General features: G+C 47.2%; 1 non-coding gene across 1 annotated transcript; it reads left to right on the top strand.

The window, feature by feature from the left end:
- Positions 1-21,693: 21,693 nt before the first annotated feature.
- Positions 21,694-21,855, top strand: LOC111817321. The gene has a single exon (XR_002821558.1). It is a non-coding gene; the product is annotated as a U1 spliceosomal RNA (small nuclear RNA).
- Positions 21,856-24,269: the final 2,414 nt, after the last annotated feature.

The raw sequence follows: 24,269 nt of genomic DNA, 5'->3' as shown, positions 1-24,269 counted from the left end.
AAAAAAAAAAAAAAAAAAAAAAAAAAAAAAAAAAAAAAAAAAAAAACCAAGAAAAAATAGCCTGGACAATGTAATAAAAAACTATCTTAACAAAGAAAAACCCACCCAGATTTAGCAACAATTGTAAATAGTTCAGAGTGAATTCTAGTCCTATGGTAGAAAGCTAATTAATTACAGAAAGAAACACATATGCCATTTCCCCTTTAAGTTGGGCTCCGTAAAACTCACCAAATTAAGTATTGCTTTGCCCAGCCACAAAAATGCCTCATTCTATGCATATTAGGCCAAGTCCTGCTCCCTAACTCCGCACCATGCACAGTCAGCACCCAAGTTCTCTTTGTCACCACACACAAACTTGAATTTGAGCTCTGCATAATTGGCGTGCCACTTTAGCAGAGCAGCCTAGCCAGCCGGATTCTTGATTCAGGGTAAATTCGGCTGGGCGTGGTAGCCTTTAGCTGCAGGAAGCTCTGCACCAAGGATGACTCACGAGGTTCAGCCTCCCAACACGCAGCCTCCATCCAGAGCTTCTCTGACTAACTGGTGAGTGAGGCTGTTGGGGTGATGCAAGCTGAAAGAATAAACGTGTGAAGGAGTGACACTGCAGTCTTCTTCCCAGCCCAGCCCTTTGGCTCACAGAACTTCGAGCCCACCGAGTCCTCAACGAGGGCAGGGTTTTCCCCCCACTCCCCATCTGTGCCTCCCTTAAACACTTCCATTGGTAGCAAGGATTTTGAACCAGTCGCGCCCAACCCCAGCACTTGGGAGGCTAAGGCAGGAAGATCCAGAGTTTGAAGTTAATTTGGATACATAGCAAGGCTCTGTCTGGGGGGGGGGGAGCTAAATAAGGCCAGTAGCTTCACCTTTTAACACTTTATCTTAGCATGGCTCCGTTCATTTGTCAGTTCTTCCACTCAGCAAACCTCTGTCGCAGACCAGAGGCTCTGACAAGGTGGTTTGTCTGTTCATCCCCATTTTGCTCATAATTAATTACATTTGTATGCAGGCTGAGTCTGTTTTTCCTCACAGCACACCAGCCCTTTCTGCTCATCTCAACCTCGGCATAATGAGAATAGAAAGCATGCCTGACCCACGTCTGTATGCCAGCGTGTGACAGCTTTTCAAATCCCAGCACTCAGGAAGCTGAGGCCTGAAGGTCGCTGTGAGTTCAAGGCCAGCCTGAACTACCTACCAAAACCCTCTCTCAAAAACAAAACAACAGGGGCCGGGGAGATGGCTCAGTGGAATAAGTGCTTCCCTGGCAAGGGGCCGGGGAGATGGCTCAGTGGAATAAGTGCTTGCCTGGCAAGCGCAGGAGCCTGAGTTCAATCCCCAGTACCAACACAAAAAAAAAAAAAAAAAAAATGTTCTACACCTGATGCCTGAGGGCCAGAAAGGTCAGGCGCCCACGTGTCACAAGCGACTGTAGAGGAGCTCGGATGGCACAAGTAACATCGATTACTTCTGGGAAGTGAAACTTGGGCTTTCAGGTGCACGCTGAACAATGAAACTCCTCCCTGCATCTCTAGAATCATTGGAGCTCTGAAGCAGATGGATTAGCAACTCAAGAAGACTTCTGCTATTCAGCATCCGAAGCTAGCTGGTGGGAGCAGAGCGTCTCCCCTCCGGCCCAGGAAGGAAGGAAGGAAGGAAGGAAGGAAAGGAAGGAAGGAAGGAAGGAAGGAAGGAAGGAAGGAAGGAAGGAAGGAAGGAAAGATAAATGGGCAGCATGGCGCAAACCTGTAATCCCAGCTATTTGAAGGCTGCCCCCCCACCCCCCCCACTCCCGTGACCTCGCAGAGCCCGCCCATGGCGCTGGACATGAGCTAAGGGAACTGTCACGCTGTCACAGGCTCCTTGGAGCAAGCTGCTACTATAGCTAAGAGTGCGGAGGCAGCTGTGTGGGTGCAGCAAAGGAAGAGGCAAATGTGGGGCGCTCGGAGCTTGCCCCGGCTTTGGGCCCCACCAGGGCCTCGGCCAGCTGTGTGATTTTACATTCTTTTCTTTTTTAAAAAAGAGAATTATAAAATAGCAAAAAGTGAAAATAAGCAAACAAAAACATTCAAAACAACACAGTTTCACTAAGCAAAATAACAGGAATTCAAGGACAGTTGTCTTATAAAGTGCTGTCTTCCAATTAGTCGCTTAGATTACCAGACACAAGCGCGCAGTCTGCTTACATGTGCGGGTCTGATTTAGTTCACTGATGAGCATGTCTCAAGTTGCATCCATTTTCCTATAAAAGCCTCAGGTTTATCTTTGTTAAAATGTATTCATGTGTTTGGTACAGGGTCTTACTACGCAGCGGGGACGCATAGTGATCCTCCCGCTTTCAGCCTCCCCGGCGCTGGGCATGTGCCATCGTACCCGGTACCGGTACCTGCACCTGCCTAAGCAGGCACTGAGTCCGCTGGGCTAACTCACTGGCCCAAGTTTATCTTATTTTTACCCCACTGTGTAAAATACCACATCTTTTTTATCCATTCTTCAGTTGATGGGCCTTTGGGTTGTTTCTGAGACTCAGCTGTCACAGACTGTGCTGCTGTAGACACGGGTGCACATGTATTGCTGTGGGATGATGTTTTTAGTTCTTACAGAAAAATGCCCAGGAAGGCAATAGCTGGGTTCAGTGGTATCTCTGCTCCTAGTTTGAGGAGTCTCCACCCTGATTTCTATAGTTGCACCAGTCTGCACTCCCACCAAGAGGGAGGAAGGGTTCCTTCTCCCCACAGCTCCTCCAGCCTTTGTTCTTGGCTGACTTCTTGATGACAGCTGTTCTTTCTGGGGTGAGATGAATATTCCTGTGTTGTTTTAATTCTCATCTCTTGAATGACCAGTGGTGCTGAACATCTCCTCATATATTTATTTTCCACTTGTATTTCTTTCTCTGAGAGGTGTGCATTCATTCCTAGGACTTTACCCCTCTCTGTGCCACGCTGCACATCCCAGAGATGAAAACCACAGCCTCTCCTGTGTAAGGGTATCACAGAATAACACTTGGGAAGAGCTGAGAGCGCGAGAATACTGTCTATTCTTCATTCTAGAAATAGCCTCTCCCTTTCAAATGCCTGCTTCCAGCTGCTAACGCTGCTGGGGCTTCCCTCTCCCACCTTGCTGGCAAGCCTGCCAACCTTCCAACCTCATGCTGTCTGGTCTGCCTAACTAAGTATTTCTTTGTTGTCTGTCCCAGAGCTGCGGTGGTTTCCCGTTGTCCTGCTGTCTGCTCCTGGAAGTTGCTGGGGTGCCTGTCTTCTCCTCAGGGACTGTGAATGCCTGAGGCACCCCCTGCTCTGAGACACCTGTCCTAGTTAACTGAGCACAGGAATGAAACAGCTTCCCAAAACAAACACCTCTACTCCCAGTTTCTAAACACAACTGGGCCAGCAAGGTAGCACAGCGGTCTAAACACCCTCTTAGGCAAGCTTGGGCAGGTGCAGGGGACCACGGTTCGATCCCTGGTACCACATGCTGCACCAACCCTGTCCGCAGGGTGGGCTGAGCAGGCCAATAAATAAATAAAAAATAAATACAACCATCTCTACTAGCTGATAATCTTTTTTTTTTCTTTCCTTTTTGAGACATAGTCTTGTGATGCAGTTCAGACAGGCCTTGAACTCATCTGTAGCCCAGGCTGGCCTTGCATTTGCAAAGATCCTCTGGCGTCAGCCTCCTGAGTGCTGGGATTACAGGCATGCGCCACCACGCCTGGCTTACATTTCTAACAAGGTCATTGATATCTTTTATAAGTGTTATTTCCAGTATAGTAAATAAGCTTATCACTGGGCATGGGGGTGCACGCCTGTAATCCCAGCACCTGGGAGGCTGAGGCAGGAGGACCATTGTAAGACCAGACCCAGCTACATAGTGAGCTCAAGGCCAGCCTGAGCTGCCTAGAGACGTTGTCTCAAAAAAACAACTTTTAGGCACTTAAAAAAATAAACTCAGTTTTATTTCAATGAGAAAATTTACCCTTTATATCTGTGTGCTTTGTTGTTTTGAGCGTCTATGTAGTTCGGCTGACCTTGAACCTGTGGAATGCCTCCTGCCTCAGCCTCCTGACCCCCGGGATTACAGTCGTGTACCACCACGTCTGGCCTCATCTCTTATATTTAAGAACTGTTCTGAAACTTCTCAGGGATCATCTGTCCCCAGTGCTCCACCTCCCCGGAAAGTGATGTTAAAAGATGAGCGCTGCGAATAGCAAGCTGCACTTTCTTCAGAGTGACACCAGGGGTCACTGTAGGCTAAAAACTACCTGCCGTGTTTTAAATCACTGCGTTTAGTCAAGACCTATTTGAATATTCACTAATTATTTTTTAATGCGCTGTTTTTTATAGTAGCTCAAATTATCTTTCATCATCTTGAAATTTTCTAATTTTAACTCAACTTTTTGAAAAGGAAAAAAATCTTTGTTTAGGATTTGAAGAAGCACTGCCTCAAAGTAGTATACCTATGGTACCTGTCTTAGGAATCCATCCCCAGCGAAAACTGGGTACAGTGTCATACTTTGGTGGATAAAGCAAGACTTGGAATCAGAAAATGTGAGCCCTTGAATGGGCCACAGGGAATGTAACTTTGCTCTCGGGTCATTGCGTGCAGGCCTACAAACCTCGTCACTCAGGGAGGCTGAGGCAGGAGGATCACAAGCGCTAATCCTGCCTGGCAAACTTGTTGAGCCTTTGTGTCTCAATGAAAAATATACAGGGCAGAGCACCTGGCCAGCGTACATGCTCCGGGCATCTGTAAGCCCCCAGTACTCCAAAGACAGAGGATGCTTTTGTATTTCTTCCTACATTTTTCATCGGTTAAGAGATCCCCAGTACCACAAAAATAAAATGTGTATATTTACATAAAATTTCTGCCCACATCTTTCATCTATTAGAAATGACCAGATGAGGATTTCCACAATCCTATCCAGGTACTTGAGCATGTTATAGAACCTCACTATTTTCTTATGTATAACAAAAATATTACCTATAACTTATACGGAGACTCATTACTGTTGCGTCCTGTAGCGGAATTCCACTGCGGTTCCTGTAATCCTAAAATGACTGCTTCTCAAATCCTACTGGTGACTTCAAGAACAAATTCTTAAGGTTTGGAATTTATTTTACGAAAAGCCTGGTGAGGCTGAGCGTAGTGGTGCACACTCAGCCTGGGCCAGCCGCCCAGGACGGCAAGTTTGAGCCCAGCCTGGGCAACTTAGCCACTTAGCAAGACCTTGTCTCAAAATACAAAATGAAAGAGACTCAGAATATGCCTCAGTGCAAAGGCTTGGGATGAATTACCAGTACTGAAAATGAAAAGAAAAAAATGGACAGAAGGAAAGGTGGGAGGGAGAAGAGGAGGGAGAAACTCGCCTGCCTCTGTGTCACGTGCTCGGGCCTCCCGCAGTGAGGTCCACTTCTCACCACCCCTGAACTCACTTCAGATGGGCGGACGCTCCAGGAATAGATGCCCCAACCCAGACAGGTCAGATGGGAAACTCAGATGCCACAGTGTCCGCTAACATGGATGAAAGGATGGCGCTACTGCATGAAGTTGGGGACAGTGTTGTAGACAGCTGAATTAGATAGAAATGTTATAGGCAGTCAGACAGGGCCAGGCCCTCAAGGAGACAAGATGGAAGACAAGGTGACTTTACAACTGGGAAAAGACAGACACTCCTGTATGGACCACACCTCAGGACCAAGACAAGAGGAAACAACTACATACTTCCCTAGGCATGGGCATCAGGGATGATATTCTAAATATCAATCACCTTGAAAGAGCCCAAAGTGTCCCTAGCCCAGCCCCCAACAGGAAGAGACCCTGTCCCATATTCATGCCCACTTGCTACGTGACTCGCTTCCCCATTTGGTACTGGATTTAATCAATTTTACCTGAGCAATGGTGCTTGTAATCTCATTGGTTGACCATAGTTTTGTCCCACCTCATGCCCACCTAAGCGAGTTCCCATCTTCTCCACCACCTTAGCCCCGCCTCACCACATGGTTTTCTTCTCTAAAAGTCCCCGCAAGAGACAACTTCCTGGGGAACAACCCACTTGGGCCCCCTTCCTGTCCCTCTGCTTTCTTTCCCTCAGTAAATATATTCTGCTCATAACCTCCATTTGTTCCTAAAATTCCTTCTTTGGTTTTAGAGAACACGAACTCATCCCAGGTTCCTTTTCAGGTTGGGAGGTCAAGTGTTCCTCCCTGTGTCCTTTGGAGGTTTCCCTCTAACAACAGGACCCAGCCTGGGAACCTGGGAAGAACCACTCAGCCAAGGGACAGCAGATGAATACAATCAGGAAAATGGAGCAGCCAGGTGAGAAATTCACATGGGAAAACACTGACGGTAAAAACAGGAAACAAGCCCAATCTCCTCGGTCAGAGAAGTTCAAGTAAAAGAGTACTTCAGATCACCAAACGTGATGCTCACACCAGGCCGATGTTAACGGCCTCTGATGCCTGGCACCGATTTGCCTAAACCGATGCAGTGTGTACGTCCCGGCAGAAGCGCTGGCTCTACCAGACAGAGCGGAGTACTTGGTAGTACCTAGGGAGTGTCTCTTCATAGATGGAGGGGGATTGGTTTTAGGACTCCTGAGAATCGCAAAAATCTATTCTTTTTCTTTTTATTTTTATGTATTTAGTGCAGGGCCTACAGGGTCTCACTATATAGATCGGACTCGTAGTGATTCTCCTGTTTTCAGCCTCCCAAGCGCTGGGATTATAGGCGTGCACCACCACGCCCAGTCAGCACACCCGGGGGCGGCACAGCACGAGGACAGCACGAGGAGGATCCCTCCTACCCAACCTCTGTGCTCTGCCTAAGCAGGCGCTTTAGTCCGATGAGCTATCTGGCTTTTAAGTAGTTTTTTGCAAGATTGGGAATCAGATCCTAGGCCTTAAACCTTGTAGGCTGGTTCTCGCCCCACATGTCACCCTTCATTTTATTTTGTTTGCATTTTTTGAGACAGGGTTTCTACACAGTTCAAGCTGGCCTTGAACGCATTTTGTAACCCAGGCTGGCATCAAACTCGGTGATCCTTCTACCTCAGCCTCCCAAGTGCTGGGCTCACAGGTGTGTGCCACCACGAATGGTTTTATTTTTTGAGACAGGGTCTTGCTCACTTGCTCAGGCTGGGGGCCTCAGGCCTGGGTCTCCTGCATAGCAAAGGCTACAAACATAGACCAGTACTGCCAGCCATTTGTTTTATATTGGCCATTTCGAGAGCTATGCATTGACACTTTATTTTACTTTAATTTGCCTTTCTCAGGGCCTGCCAAATAGCTCAGCAGATTAAAGCTCCTGCAAGCAGGTGCAGGGGCTGCGGGTTTGATCCCCGGGCCTGCTGTGCCAGCCCCGCCCCTGGGGCATGCAAAGATGGCAAATGAGACTGGGCGTGATTGCACGTGCCTGTAATCCCAGCTCCTGGGAGGCTGTAAACAGGCAGATCACTATGAATCCGATGTAGTAGTGAAACCCTGAAGACCCTGTAGACCCTTTCCTAAAATACAAATAATAATAATTTGCCTTTCTCTAATAAGTGATAATATTGGTCATTTTTTCCAAGTGCTTGGCATTTCATTGCTTTTTTTTTTTTTTGGGGGGGGTCTTTTTGAGACAAGGCCTTGCTGTGGAGTGCAGGCTGGCCTTGAGCTCACTTTGTAGCCCAGGATGTTGAAAAGATCTTCCTTTCTCAGCTTCCCAAGTGCTGGGTTTCAGGCTTGTGCTGCCGTGCCTGCCATGTCATTTCCATATGCTTGTGTCCTTTGCTTGCTTTATAATTGGTTTTTGTCTACTATTACGTTTTTTAGGATTTTTTTCTGTTCTTTTTTTGCTCTAGTTTGTTTTGAGACAGGATCACATATATAGTCTGAGCTGACCTTGAACTCACATAATCCAGGCTGCCCTCAAACTGGATCTTTCTGCCTTGGCCTCCCAAGTGCTGGGATTATAGGCTTATGCCCTGATACTGGCTTTACAGTTCTTTACTCTAGATAGTCTTTCCTTAGCTATGTAGTTTACAAATACTTTGAGATCCTTTCTTAAAACATCGTTGACTGATATTTCTCCAGAGAATGGTGACACCCTTGTAATCCCAGCATTTAGGAAATTCAGAGAAAGTTCAAGCCCATTCTGGGCAGCATGGTAAGATGTCAAAAAAACCAAAACAAAACAAAACAAAAACCGCCAGGGGTAAGGGTGCATGCTTATAATCCCAGCATGGGGAGGCTGAGGAAGGAATATCAATAATTTTACCTGAGTCTTGGCAGTTAACAAGATGCTGTTTTCTTTCTCTCTTTGTTTCTTTCTTTCTTCCTTTCTTGTATTTAGGACAGGGTGTACAGGGTCTCACTGCATACATTGGACTCATAGTGATCCTCCTGTTTACAGCCTCCCAAACCCTGGGATTACAGGTGTGGCCTAACACCTGTCAGTGTGCCCCAGAGGCGGGGCCAGCACAGCAGGCTGGGGATTGAAACCCCGGCCCCTGCAGTCTGCCTAAGCAGGCACTTTAATTCGCTGACCTATTTGGCCAGCCCTAAGACGCTGTTTTCAAATAAAAGTAAAAATGGGCTAGGGACAGAGTTCAGTGTGAAGGCCTGGGTTTGGCTGCCAGAACTGAGACCAAGCACCCAATCTCTCAAAGTGAAACTCAGGACAAAAGACTTGGAAGGTCGGAAGAGCAAGATGACGTGGCCAAGCCCCATGTGGGATCCCACATAGCCTCACAAGGGTGGCTAGGGGTTCCAACAGAAGATATTCCAAGAAACAACAGACGAATGTTTATTAAATTTGAGGAAAACTGTAAACAAACAACAAATTCTAAATAAAACAAACACAGCAAAGCACAGTTCACCCAGAAGTGGATGGCAAATTAGTGCTGGACAAGACACTCACGGCTAATGGTCCTCAAGAGAATGCAAAGCACAACACTAAAGAGCAGCGGCCTGGTGCGCAGGCCTGCAGTCCCAGCACTCGGGAGGCTGAGGCTGCAGGATCGCTGGGCCTTCAGACCTGCCTGAGCTGCAAAGCGAGCTGAGCTGCACAGGAGACCCTGCCTCCCAAAGACAGAAATAAAAATAAAACAAAATAAAGAGACCACTATATACTCACAAAACGTTAAAGACTTCACGTGTCAAATACCGGCAGAGATACAATGCAACTTTACCTAACCTAGTCCCGGTAAGAATTTCAAAACTGCGCAGGCACTCTGGAAAACACTTTGATCATCCTTTAGAACGTTAGACGCTTCCCACGCACCCGGCGGTCCAACTCGTGTGTTTGGTCGAAGTACTCCAGCGCCCACAGGGGCCTTCGCTGCGGCGTCAGCGCGACAGCAGCACGCGCCAACAAGCCCCCCGCCACCGCTCAGGGGGTGAGCCCAGCCCGCCAGAGCAGCAGACCAGCCGAGGGGAGCGCGCATCCAAAGCACCCTGCTAAGCCCGAGGTCAGGCTGAATGCTCCCCCGCTGGGCGCCTCAGTTACTTTCTCCCGGCAAGGACCCAACACCTAGCACCCACAAGACAAAGGAAGCAAGGTCGTTTGGCTCACAGTTTGTGGAGGTTCCAAACCACAGTCCGCTGGCTCCAAGGCAGGGAGGCAGGAAGAGGGGCTTCGAGGTAGAGAAAGAGCGTGAGGCGCTGGAGGTAGGAAGCTGCAGAGAGGGATGGAGGAGCAGGGAGGGGGAGGTCCCGCCCGGCCTCGCCCTCCGCGGGGCTGCAAGGTCCCAGATCACCTTGAGCTAAAACCTCCTCCTCCGAGTTAGTCCCCTGATGAGTAGCCTATTTGCATCGGGTCACCTCCCCACCTATGAGCAAACTGGCAAGCCTGGCGTGGTGGCGCAAGCCAGTAATCCCAGCGCTTCGCAGGCTGAGGCAGGAGGATCGCCTCGAGTTTGAGTTCAGCCTGGGCTACAACCTGAGTTCAAGGCCAGCCTCAACTACACAGTGAGACCTTGTCTCAAACAAGTAAACAAACAACACACCTTCAAAAACCAGTCTTTCTTTTCTCCAATTTTGATCTGCTAACTTAGGTTGTTAATCCTCCAGAAGAGAAGCTTATTAACCTGCAATATATGCAGTTCGGTTTACCTTATCTGTCTAAATATCAAACATCTTTGGCATATCATGAAACAGGTATTTTCCATCAAATATTGATATGTTGAACTTTAAGTCCTTACAAAATATGAAGGAAAAATAATTACATAAAAGTAGAAATAAGCATTTACATATTTTTACATGGAAATTTAGAAATCTAACCATATACAGAATTGTAACAGGACAGACCTGTCACATTTTTTTCTTATTCTTGTGTCTTTTTTTTTTTTTCATTTATTATGCTTAAAAAAAAACCCAAAAAATAAAACCTTTACTTGAGAGACATTATGGCACTAAATGGTATGTCATGATAAGAAGTACATATTTAGAAGACCAGGATGGCAGGCACTCCAGGCGTGACCGCTCTATTACACATCGCCATCCTCAGTGCAGCCGCCTGGCTCACGGGCACCAGCATATACAGTTAGGGTGAGAATCCCACCAGCCAATCACTAGTCTCAAAAACCTGCTGATGTCCCCCAGGAGCACTGCCCCACCCATCTCGTGCATACAAATGCATGGCTTTGCCCCTGTCATGTTTCCCAGCTTTTCTCCTTGCCTACTCCTCATTGTCCAATCCTCAAGTTCTGGCTTTCCTTTTATTTGTGTTATACCTTTCTATATGTAATTCCTCTTTTGAGTTCTTATACTAGGGAGACAATATGATATTTACACATGGGAGTCTGGTTTATTTCACTTATATTTTTAAGTGGCATCCACTTAAATATGAAGGCTTTGAATTTATCATTTTTTATAGCAGAGTAATACTCCATTGTATAAAAATACCACATCTTTTTCAACCATTCCACATGTGATGGGCATCTTGGTTGTTTCCAAGATTTGGCTATCACAAATTGTGCTTCTATAAACATAGGTACGCATATATCACTATGATATGACCCTTTCAATTCCTCTGGGAAAATTCCCTGTGGGGGATAGCAGGCTTGAATGGGATTTCCAGTCCTAGTTTTCTAAGGAGTCTCCACACTGATTTCCATAATGGCTGCACCAGTCTACACTCCCACCAACAGTGGAGAAGGGTTCCCTTTTCCCCACAGTCTCTCCAATATTTGTTGTTGGTTGATTTTTTTTTTTTTTTTTTTGATAGCCATTCTTTCTGGGGTGAGATGGTATCTCAGTGTTGTTTTAATTTGCATTTCACAGATGGCTAGTGAGGAGGCACATTTTGTCATATATTTATTCACTTCTTTAATTTCGTCCTCTGAGAAGTGTGTGTTCATCTCCAATGCCCATTTCTGGACTGGGTCTTTAAATTTAGGGACCCTAATGTTCTTTATAAATTCTAGAGAGCAGACCTTTGTCTAAGTACTTATTAGTTAAGATTTTTTTCGAAGTTTGTGGGTTGTCTTTTCACTTTGTTGGTAATTTCTTTTGACGTGCAAAAACTTCTCAGTAAGAGGTGGTCCTAGTTGTTAATTCTTTCAAGTATTTCCAGTGCGATTTGATTTTTGTTCATGAACTCTTTGCCTACCCCTATGTCTTCAAGAGATTCTCCTACTTTCTCTTCTAGTGATTCTGTGTTAATGTTCAGTTCTTCAATCCATTTTGACTTTAGTTTAGTGCATGGTGATAGACCTAGGTTAAGTTTCAGTTTTCAGCATGTACAGAGCCAATTTTTCCAGCACCACTTGTTAAAAAGACTATCTTTCTTCCATTAAGCATGTTTGGCCCCTTTGTCAAAGATCAAAATTGGAGAAAAGAAAGGGCCGCAAGGTCAGCCAACATGTTGGCCCTTCCCTTTCAAGGTCAGTGAAGACTCGGGACATAGGAGAACCTGTACTGTAACATCAGTAACTCAGTTGTGCTCCAAATTTTCTGATCAAGGAGATTATGGAGCCACAGAGGAATGTGATCGATGATGTAGAGTGTGCCTGGGGAAAGTCACATGGAGAGAAAAAACATTCTCTCAGGCTTTCACAGAGAGCAATTTGGTCAAGCATTGGCCGTGACTCATCCTTATGGCTGACACTGTCAAAAGGATCTACAAAGTGCGGCACAAGGTTTCAGGATAAATCCTGAGGGGACTTGACTGACCTTATCAGATCCAAAAGTTACATTTCTTGTTATATAGGTCTTGCTTTATCTTGGTCTTAACCATCCAGCAGAAAAGTATAAAAACGAGGTATATAAAGTAAAGCCATATTAATACGATGAGCTGTAAAAGGCTCAAGTCAATAACTTCTAAGGATAACCCACTACTATTATAGACTGCTACACAGTGTTGGATTGTTTAGCTGAATTCAAACACCTATAGTATTTAGATGCCAATAGAATATCCACCTCTGACAGGACTAAAAAAAAGGGAGGATACAAAGGAAAGATCATTTTGTATTTATATATACAAAATAGTTAGGATAGATATACAGCTACTTTCACTTAATTCAATGAGAAGAAAGAGGTGTACTAATAGTGTTTGGACAAAATGTCCTGTCTGCTTTTTGTACTGTGGATAACCACTAAGAAGATAATAATGTACAATGTATTGATTATCGAAACTGTCCTATTAATCAGCTTTGAAACTGTCTTATTCATATTTCTCAATAAAATTAAAATAAAAGAGAAATTAAAACCAAAACAAAACAAAAAATGGTCTTTGAGGACCTAGAGGTGCAGGTCAGTGGCAGAGCACTCTGCTAGCATTCGTGCAGCCCAGAGTGCATTCCTCGGGACAGAATAAATGAGTAAATAAACGACAAATGCTGATGTTCCAGGGAAATACGCCTCCTTTCTTACGATGCCCTAGTGAGGTATTGGTCTAAGGATTACTTTAGCATCTCATTTGCTGGATCGAGCCAGATTGGTGTACTTCAGGAACAAAGACTACTGTCTAAGGATAGATGAACTAGAAACGGGAGTCAGCCCAGCTTGGGCTTCTCGGCAATTCAGAGCCCCCCACCCAGACATCCTGGAAGATGGAGCAACTTGAGGAAATTTCAAATATTATTGAAAGTCTGGGGTTCCAATTGCTAAAATTTATTTCACCTTTCAAAATTCTTCTTTGTTAAAAATGAAAAAAATTAACCCGCTTAAAATTCTCTGTGGGGGCCAGGGAAAATGGCTCAGTAGAATAAGCACTTCCCTGGCAAGCACAAGGGTCTGAGTTCAGTCCCCCGTTCCGGGGAGGGGGGGGGGGGAAGAAATCCTCATGCCTTGGCTAGGGACAAGGCCGCTTGTCTAGAATGGAGGAGCCCAGGGAGTGACCCCAGCAAGCAGAGCAGCAGCAGCAGCAGCAGCAGCAAAAACCTTCACTTCTTAAGTCCAAAAATGGCCCAGCACAGAAACCTTCCCCAGTTTCCCACGAAAAAGAAAAATTTTCCTTGGCTGTAGTCGCAGGTTTGCACACAGACCACACCCAAGGGAATTTCCTATCGAAGCAACTTCGGGAGGTCCAGCCTGATAGCTCGGTGGACTAACGCGCCTGCTCTGGCAGAGTGCAGGGGCCTCCCGGGCCTGCCCTGCTGGCCCCGTCCCCGTCCCCGGGGAGAGCTGAGAGGCCGATTGAGACTGGGCGTGGTGGTAAGCACCTGTACGGGAAGCTGAAAACAGGAGGATCGCTACGAGTCCAGTCTATGTAGTGGGACACTGTAGACCTCTAGACCCTGTACTAAATACAAAAAAAGAAAGAAAAAAAAAAAGAAACATATTTGGTTTGGACTATGTGGATGGAAAGCTTTGTCCAAGGGTGAGGAGGCCTAATATTGGAATAGTTTTACTTGAAAATTATTTTAGTTCTCAATTAAACAATAATTTAAGGAAAATGTATTTAAAACATTTGCATTTCCATATACTCCATATAGCATCAGACCTACACAGTCCAAAACGCCCAGATCGCGGCTCGTGCTAGCACAGTCTGTTTACAGCCACTCGGAAGGTCTGAGCCCTGCCTGGGATATTGATTCATTTTCTGAGATGGGGTCTTGCTATGTAGTACAGGCTGACCTTAAACTCACTTTGGAGCCCAGCTGGCCTCAAAGTCATGGAGATCCTCCTGCCTCAGCCTCTCCAGTGCTGGGATTACAGGCACATACCAGCTCACTTGGTGTGCCTGGACAGTTGAGGGAGACCCCATCTCAAAGTGAAATAAAAAGGGCTGGGGGTGGAGCCCAGCACTTCCTGATTCAGTCTTTTGAACTGGCAACAACAACGACAAAAAAATGACCAAGATATTTTTTTTTTCATTTTTCTATGCTGGAAAAATATAAATCCTTGCCTGGCAAGCCTCAGGTCCTGAGCTCTATTCCTGGTACTCCCCACCAAAAAAGACAGAAATTAATCCAGTATTTTTAGCTGGCATTTAAAATGTGGCCATTTCTAATTACATGGCAAAAGCATAATTGCAACTTACCCTTTCCCAGAGCCCAGAGAAGATGCTAACAGGCAGAGGAGAACTGCATGCTGGACAAGGGTTAGATTGGAGTCACTGACCAGGGAGATAGGTCAGCGGCTTAAGTGCCTGCTTGGCAAGCACAAGGTTCTGAGTTTGATCTCTGGGACCAAAAAAAAAAAAAAAAGCTCTAGTTTTGGAGTCACTGGATTTCCTTAAATTTTTTTAGACTATTGTTATGTATACCTAATTCTTACCATTTTAATTTAAATTTTAAAAATGAGGACCAGGGAGAGAGCTTAATAGAATAAGTGCTTGCCTGGCAAGCACAGGGTCCCGAGTAATTCCTGGTACTGCAATAAATAAATAGATGACTAAATAAATAAAATGACCTGAAAAACACTTTGGATTTGTGCACGGTGGTGCACACCTGTAATCCCAGCCTTGTGAGGCAGGGGAGCTCCAAGGTCTAGCCAGGCCTGGACAACTCAGCAGGTTATTGAGACAATCTTAAAATAAAAATGAAGTAGATGTATGTTGTGGAGCACGCCTGCAACCCCAGCAGAGGAGGCTGAAGCAGGAGGGCTGCCATGAGTTCAAGGGCAGCCTTCACTACACAGCAAGTTCCTGCCTCAAAAAACCCAAGCCCAAACCAATGCAAAACAGAAATAGGTCACCAGGGCTGGGGACGTGGCCCTGTGCCGAGGCTCTGATTGCAACCCTTGTACTTAAAAATATACAAGCTGGGTGTGGTGGCCCACGCCTAAGCTTCCAGCACTCCAGAGACACAGGCAGAAAGACAACTGAGTTTCAGACCAGCCTGAAGTGAGGGCCTGTCTCTAAATAAATAAATGAATGCAAGCATTTTCAGGATTCCTTAAACATCCAAGGAGAAGTTTTTCTGCCCCTGAGGAGCTGGGAGGTGGATTTACCCCAGGGATTCACTGTAAGATGTTTTTGTGTCTGGGACGCACCTCAGTCTGTGTTAGAATGGACTGAGACTGATGGGTTTACCAAACATTATTTATTTCATTTTTTTCTTAATACTGGTTTGCAGTATATATGATGACATGCATTGTGGGGAGTTCATACAAGCACATAGCCCATGTTTATTTGGGTTTTGTTTTGAGACAGGGTCTCACTATGTGATCCCGACAGGTCTGTGCCACCATGCCTGACAGGTTCATAACATGCCTACTTACTTTTGTTCTCCTTCCCTCTCTTCTCTCTACCTTTTTGGGCTAGCAATTAGTTGTGGATTCTCACTAGCAATTTAGATAAGAGATAGATAGATAGATAGATAGATAGATACATACATACATACATACATACATACATAATGCCATCAGAGTCCTCCAAATAAACTGGAGGGTTCTGTGCTGAGAGTGTCACCCACTGGTAGTGTGCTTGGCTAGCAAACTAGAGTCAAGTCACAAATAAACTGAAGGATGAACCAGAGAACCCGGTCCAGAAAGTCCCTTTCTCTCCTCTCTTTTCCACTTTCTCATTCAAGGGCTATAATTTACAAAAGCCGAAGTAGTGACTTGTGGCTGGGGATAATGGAATATGCCTGTAATCCTAGAACTTAGAAGGCTGAGGCAGGAGAGTTGCCACAATTTCGAGGCCCACCTGCATTTCACTGTGAGTCCAGGCCAGCCTGAACTGCATAGTGAGACCCTGTCTCAGAAACAAAAAACAGGGTCAGCGAGGTAGTTCAGTGGTCTCAAGCACTCTCAGGGCAGGCTGAACCTGCCAGAAAACCAAACTAAACCAAAACCAAAAACCTGGGAAGAAACAGAAATCTCGGTATCACTGAAGTCACAGTTTTAAGCCCAGGGCGTATTGCTTAAGAGAGAAATTACCAAAGGGAAGAGAACCAAGGACGAGGGTGGGAGCAGGGAGGGGAGGGGGCAGGGTGAGAAATAGCTCTGGGTCATTCTGTGCCTGTCCCGGGAATCGAACCGGTGTCATTATGCTTGCCAGGCAGGCCCTTAGACCGCTGAGCTATCTTCCAGCCCAGGGTGTGCTTTTATCTTGGTTTTTTCTCCTTACATAGCCCCAACTCTCTCGGCAGAATGGTTTCTCCTCCTCTTCACTCTTTTAATGTTTCAAAACATCTCACTGTTCCCACAGTGAATGTAATCATGATGTACTGCAAACATGCAGGAATAAAAACATTTTAGAGCTTGTCCCCGGTGAGGTGGTGAATGTCTGTAATCCTAGCACAGGGGAGCCTGAGGCAGGAGAATCGCCAGGAGTTCAAGGTCAGCCTGAACTACATAATAAAAACAAAAACAAAAAGAGAGAAGTTTGGGAATTTGTAATCTGGAGGTGAGAGCCCTAGGGGAACCATGGGTGCCTTGTTTACTACCTACTAAAGTTCAGATCAGCTCAGCATTTTCAGAGTAACAGGGGGATTAGGGCGCGGCAAACAGGCTGGGGAAGTAGGCGTGGCCTGTTAGTTACACTGATTCCGCAAGAAGAAAAGGACAAGGTCCTGCAGACACGCGTGCAGGCAGTTCCCAAAGCCTGGCCCCTGGACTTCTGGCAAGACCTGAGCAGGTTTTCAGGAGGCTGGCTGGGGCCTGAGCTCCGCCTGCGGTGCGCGAGCCTTCGACAGTCCCTGGGGATGCTGGTGTTGACTAAACTCTGCGCAGAATGAAGGAAAAGGCGCCCGCCGAGAGCTTGCAACTCCCCTGCAGCCTGCTCCTCCCTCCAGGATTTATTTTTCCTTTTTTTTTTTTTGTACAGGATCTTCCTGTGCATCTTGGACTCATAGTGATCCTCCTGTGTCAGCCTCCCCAGCGCTGGGATTACAGATGTACGCTACCACGCCCACTTTCCAGCCAGCATGGCACGCAGTCCCGGGAATCGAACCTGGGTCATTATGCTTGCCAGGCAGGCGCTTAGACCGCTGAGCTATCTTCCAGCCCAGGGTGTGCTTTTCCTCCTTAGGTAGCCCCAACTCTCTCTGCAGAATGGTTTCTCCCCCTCTTCAGTCTTTTAATGTTTCAAAACAACTTTCTCTCTGCAGAATGGTTTCTCCCCCTCTTCAGTCTTTTAATGTTTCAAAACAACTTTGCCACCGCTTTTTGCTCATTTTGTTCAGTTCTTTGTTTGAGGCAAGAACCAGGACTCCAGCTCCAGAGGTCCAGCTGAGCACCCAGGACCGGTAGCTAACTGCAAGCCCACCTGAGAGGAACCGCCTGACAGCATTTTGGCGTGGCTCAGAGATCCCAGTGTCGCTGCCTTTCCTCGCCAGCTCTGGCTCAGAGGCTGGAGAGAGGCCACCGCTGCGGCCCAGCGTGGAGCGGCCCAGCATGGTGCAGTCGGTCACAGCGCCCTGAGGCAGGCTGTGGCCATGCGGAGAAGAGGGGCAGGCCGCTGTGCAAGCCAAGGTCAGGACCTGAAAATGCAGAACTGCAGGAATCGTCCAATCGTGCAGTGAAGTTGGCCAGAATGATGACAGTGAATCTAAAGTCAGTAGCGGTAACGGCCTGGGTCTACAGCCGCCGCCCTGAATACGCCCAAGCTCCTCTGATCCAGAGCCTAGGAGGGTCAGGCCTGGGGCCTGCTTAATACTTAGGTGGGAGACCTGCTGGGAATACCCAGGTTTTAGCCCAGTGCAGCTGCGCGTGCCTGTAATCCCAGCACTTCGGAGGCTGAGGCAGGAGGATCCCTGTGATTTCTAGGCCCATCGGCCCTGCATAGCCAGACCCTGTCTCAAAAACAAGGACTGAACTGTTCCTGTGTGTCTGCCACTGTGCTGGGAATTTTGTGCGAGTTACATTAGTTAATGTTATGTAACGGGTGGATGGTGAGGCGCGGTCAGCTCTGTGGTAGGCTGTAATCAGTAGGGGTGATTACGAGGCTGGACCTTTCCCCCGTGGCTGGCAAGGTTCTTGCTTTGGCTATAACAGAAATTAAAAATTAGGCAACGATATGGATTTTCAGACAAAACCTTAAAAAACAAAGAGAAGATTGGCAGGAAGTACAGCCATGTTAGATAAGGATGAAATATAGACTGATTTTAAATGAAAATAAAACATTTATTCTAGAAAAGAGGGGCCAGGGAGATGACTCAGTAGAATAAGTGCTTGCCTAGCAAGCACAAGGGCCTGAGTTCAATCCCCAGTTCTGCCAAAAAAAAAAAAAATATTCTAGAGAAGAAACACAGCTGGCTGTCCTATGCGCGGCCCCAAGAAAGAGACACTGGCTGCTCCACAGCAGACAGGACAGCCCCACAAAGGCATATGTTTCATCCTTAGGACATCCTAAAAGGATGTCGTTAATTGTCCTTTCTTTTTTTTCCAAAAGGAGCAGAGGTCTCCGCAGGGCGGAGCTCAGCTACGACGCAGGCCTGAGTTGCACAGGGCCCACATGCACTGGGCAGTGTTGTTTTCCCTCTGGGTGGAGATCATACCAGGGAAACACGATTTACCCAAGGAGCCCTGAAGATGGGCACGGGCTCTGGGCAGGTGTGCAGCCACCTGTCCTAGCGCAGTCTCATTCATCCGTTGGCCCCCACACATTTGTCTTTCAGAACTGCAGCCCACAGGGCCCGTCAGGTAACTCAGCAGACCAAGCGCCTGCTTAGGTAAGCACACGGACCGGAGTTCGATCCCTGGCACTATAGGCTGTGCTGGCCCCGCCCCAGGGTGTACTGAGCTGGCCACTGAGACTGGGCATAGGGGTGCATGCCTGTAATCCCAGGGCTGGGAGACTGAAAACAGAATCCCTGCGAGTCGCGCTGCACAGTGAGACTCTGCACAAAATACATTTTTTTAAAGAAAGAACTGCAGCCCTTGGCTATGATTGACAGCCTGGTCTGCTTCCCTCCTCTTGTTGTCAAAGGGCATGGCTGCTGCTTCTCTGGGCTCATAAAGTCCTTCTTGCACCCGCCTCTCTCAATTCCTGAGCTGAAGGAGCAGGTGTTGCTCTCTGAACTGTGACGCTTGCAGTAGGTGGAGGGGTGAGGAGCTGGAGGAAGCGGTGGTCTCAGAAGAGAGGTGGAGGAGGGCTCTGGGAAGCCCACTCATGTGCGGGGCTGGGTGGGCACCAGTGCGGACAGAAGTGGAAAGGTCGGGCGGGTGGGGGGTGAGATCTGAAGAGATTGGGACCCTGGAAACAGAAATGCTGAGTCATCAGGGATAAAGCTGAAAGTGGGGACGGCCCAGAGGACCTGCAGATTGGCTCCGGTGACAATGTGCCTTGTACCCAGCGGCCTTCCCTGCCAGGAGCAGAACTGTGTTCTCCACCCGGGTTGTCCTTGGTGTTCAAAGGCAATTCAGAAAAGCCACACGTGTTGTTACAGCGCGTTGCTGTTCTGCATTTGTCGCCGTCTTTATCTCTTTTCCCAGGAGACCCACTCATGCGTGACCTTCACCTGGGTGTTCATCCAAGCTCTGACGTGTGCAGTGGTCATGGTGTAGCTCCGTATGTACTGCAGACCCCGAGCTCCGTATTTTCTAGGTGTAGACACCTTCAGGGCCTCTGTTACGAGCGGCTGTAATCATGGTAGAAAGGATTGGCCATGATAACCCCCTCATCATAGCCCTGTACAAGTGATTACACCTCCACCTATTAAAAGGGGGAAGGAAATATCTACGTCGTAGCTAAGCATGGCCACACATTTGTAATCCCACAACTTGAGAGCCTGAGATGGGAAGATGAGAAATTTGAGACCAGCCTGGGCAATGTAGCAAGACCTTATCTCAAAATCAAAAAGACAAAGGGACTGGGCTGGCCAGATAGCTCAGTGGACTAAAGCACCTGCTTAGGCAGAGCACAGCGGCTGGGGTTCAATCCCTGGTGTGCCGTGCCAGCCCTGACCCCGGGGTGCGCTGAGATGGCGATTTGAGACTGGGCGTGTTGGCACATGCCTATAATTCCAGTGACTGGGAGGCTGAAACCAGGACAATCACTTAGAGTCCTATCTATATAGTGAGACCCTTAGACCCTGTACTAAATACATAAAGACAAAGGGGAAAAAGAAAGAGAAAGGAAAGAAAAAGGACAAAAGAGAAAGGAGGGCCAGGGAGATGGCTCAGTGGAATAAGCACTTCCCTGGCCTGAGTTCAATCCCTGGTTCTGCAAAAAAAAAAAAAAAAAAAAAAGAAAGAAAGAAAGAAAGAAAGAAAAAAGAAAAAAAAAGAAAGAAAAAAGAAAAAGGAAAGGACTGCAGCTCTGCGGTAGCACATCCATCTACCCTGTGCAAAGCACAGGCTGGCCCTGGATTGGGTTTAGGCAACCTGACTCAGACTCCCAAGGAGTTGAGACTGCAGGTTTGCAGTCCATACTGGACTAAACCTCCACTGTCCCCTCTGGTACTGGAGAGATACTGTCCCCTTGGTCACAGGGAGGGAGGCCTCGAGAAAGCGCCTTCAGCTCTGCTTACCGATCTGCCTTTCTGTGGGCCGAGGGAGTGGGGGCACCACTGGAAGGCACGGTTGGCAATGGGACCGGCTCCTGGGGCTTTTGGGTGACACGGTGCCAGGCCTGGGTCTGAAGGTGGAACTCGGGCCTTTAGCAGCAATCCCCGGTCGCCGGCGGCCGCGTTCCTGTTAGAACAGTGAACAATACGCTAGCAGCCACTTAGTCTGCCCCCTGCTGATCCAATCAAAGCAGCCCAATTATTTTGTGAACAGGAAAAAGGATTTATTCACAGCAAGCTCTGAGGAGACTCTCCGTCTCCTTGGCTTCAGATCAGCATCCTGCCTGGTACAGGTGGGTGGGTCCTTTATACTCGGAACAATGAGCCCGCCGCGCCTGCAGGCTGGAACCAGCCCTCCCGGGACCCAGGCCTCCTCCTCCTCCTCTGTGGGAACGGCTTTGGCACTAGCACCTGGAATTCTGTCCATGCGTCTGGGCCGAGGAGCCGTGGGGCAGCTGTTTCCACCCCGGGTCTGAGGTGTCTCTAAAGAGGAAAAAATCTAACTTCTGAAGTTCCATTTTACAGAGTCAGTGACAAGTGCAGGTTTTGCATTAAAGCAGTGTGTGTGAAACCGGGTTGCTCCTCTGAATTCTGTGACAAGAAGCCGCAAAGCTGATTTACTGCATGTTGACCTTTCGTTTTCATCATGTGCCTCTAAAGTGACAGGAAAGGGACCAAAATTAATATGGCTTGGAGCAGTTCGATTCTCCCATCAGCAATGAGTGAGGATCGCAATCCGGGTGCAAATGGACTAATACGCTACCATACCATCATGTCCTGATGATCTAACTTCAGTGCGTGCTCCTTCTAAAAATAGCCTGAGTACACTGACCTGGCAGGGGGACACCATGATCACGAGGGTGGGTTTCCAGGGCGAGGCTTATCCATCGCATTCTGGATGTCCTGACCCCTGCGATCTCCCCAAATGCGGGAAACTCGACTGCATAATTTGTGGTAGTGAGGGACTGCGTTTGTGCTTTCCCCTGGGGGGATATATATATATATATATATATATATATATATATATATATATATATATCTCCTGAGAAGCCGGGTGCAGTGGCCCACACCTGTAATCCCAGCACTCGGGAGGCTGAGGCAGGAGGATCTGTGTGAGTTCAAGACCAGCTTGAGCTACAAAGTGAGCTAAAGGTCAGCCTGAACACACAGCGAGACTCTGTCTCGAAATGAGAAAAAATAAATAAATAAATAAATAAAAGCAACCACTGGCTCCTGCATCTGTAGAGCTAAGTTTGCTTTCCAAAGGGCCCGTTCATCACTCTGCAACAGGCAGGACAAAGCCACTCGACTTCCAGTGTATTCTGTGCTTGGTGTCCCAGTACCGGGCAGACCAGAGCCAGGCTGCCAGGGACAGAGCCCTGCCCTTCCGCAGCTGTGCAGGAGGCCTGGGCGAGCTCCAGCTGCCCAAGGTAACTGTCCAGTGAGAACACACTTTCTGCTGCCTTAACCTCACCATTGTCTGTCCGCGCCAATTCCTTGTGTGCACTCACTCAGTTGGGAAGTAAAAACAGTTTCTTCCATACTGGGATCGCGGCCATGCGTGTGGTCTTCCACAGAGCCACCTTCTCAGGCCCTTGCATTTCCTCTTATTTTGAATTATAAGCACGCACCACCATGCCCTAGGCGTAGACAGGCAGGCACCGTAATGCACACCTGGGACCCCTGTGTTCTGGAAGACTGAGGCAGGAAGAACGCAAGTTCTAGCCCCACCCAGGCAACTGATCCATCTCCTGAGACCCTGCCTCAAGATAAAAAAAATAAATGGGGCTTGTTATGTAGCTCAGTGCAAGAACCTATGTTCAATCTTCAGCACCACAAGAAAATATTTAAACCATTTTTATTAGTAAATATCACTTCCAGGCATGGTGACACATACCTGTAACCCAGTACTTGGGAGGCTGAGGCAGGATCATTGATGTGGGTTGGAGGCCAGCCTGAGGTAGATAGTGAGTTCAAGGCCACCTAGGACAACATAGCAAGACCCTGTCTCAAAAAGAAAAACAAAATTATTCTGTCAGGAATAAAGGGCTTTTCCTTCAAGAATTAAAAAAATTTTAGAATAGATTTATAAGAACTTTATAGAGGAAAATACAGTTTCTCCTATATATCTGTATATACAAATTAGTTAGGTTAGATATATAGCTACTTTCTCTTAGTTCAATGAGAAGAAAGATTTGTGCTAATAGTGTTTAGACAAGATATCATGTCTGCATCTTGTACTATGAGTAACCACTATGAAGACAATATGCAATGTATTAATTATTGTAACTGTCCTACTAACCTGTTTTGAAGCTGTCTCATTGCTATTTCTTTCTCAATAAAATTAATTAAAAAAGAGTTTCTACTATGATTAATGTCTTAGAGTAGTATAATAAATTTCTTATACTTTTTATTTATTTATTTATTTTTATTACATTTATTTATTGTTTGTGTGTGTGGCCAGCTCAGCCCACCAGGGGGCGGGGCTGGCTGGCATGTGGTGCTGGTGGATTGAACCGCGGTCCCTGTGCTTTGCTAAGCTTGTTCTAAGTAGGTGCTCCAGACCACTGAGCCATCTCTCCAGCCCAAATTTCTTATACTTTATTAGCCACTATCAAGACATCAGTCTATTTTTGGTTGTTGTGTTTTGGGCTTTTTGAAACAGGGTCTGGCCGCAGTTCAGCCTGGTCTTCAGTTCACTAAGCAGCCCCGGCCTGCTGCAAACTCATGGTACGCCTCCTGCCTCGGCTTCCAAGTGCTGGGACTCCTGTGGCTGTGTTGCCTGGCCCCGGTACGTTAGTCTTAACCCAGCCTAAGCTAACTACTGCTTGCCACCTTTCAGCTGTAACCTAATGGCTCCTCCCCCTTCCCAGGGACCAGCTGGGACACCACATCACACTTGTCACCTTGGCTTCTTCGCTGCGCCCGATCTCAGCTGTTCCTTGTTTCTGGTGACCTTGACAGTTTTGAGGAGCGCTGGCCCCATATTTTCTTTCCTTCTGCAGCCCTTTCTTTTTGTTTGCCTGTTTGGAGACAGGATCTTGCTAAATCCCTGAAGTGTATCAGTTGGATGCAAGCTTGTGACCCTGCAGCTCCAGCCTCCTGCGGGCTGCGCTTAGCTTACCAGCTCACTGATGGCTTTCTCTTCTTTTCCTTTCTTTTTTCTTTTTTTCCCTTTTCTTCTTTTCTTTCCTTTTTTTCTTTGACTTTCTTTTGATGAGGCTGGAATTATGTGTTCTGGGGAGAAAGACAATGGGTAAAGAGCTACTTTTTGTGTTTCTCTTTGAGCAGGGTCACACCGTGCAGTTTGGGTTGGCTTTGCGCTCACTTTGAAGCCCGGGCTGGTCTTGCACACACAATGATCCTCACGCCTCAGTCTCTAAAGTGCTTTTTTTTTTTT

This window comes from Octodon degus, unplaced genomic scaffold, assembly GCF_000260255.1.
Source record: "Octodon degus isolate 3935 unplaced genomic scaffold, OctDeg1.0 scaffold00054, whole genome shotgun sequence".
NCBI classification, from domain to species: Eukaryota; Metazoa; Chordata; class Mammalia; order Rodentia; family Octodontidae; genus Octodon; species Octodon degus.
The sequence above is the reverse complement of the archived record's forward strand: the minus strand, read 5'-3'. Positions and strand labels throughout refer to the sequence as shown.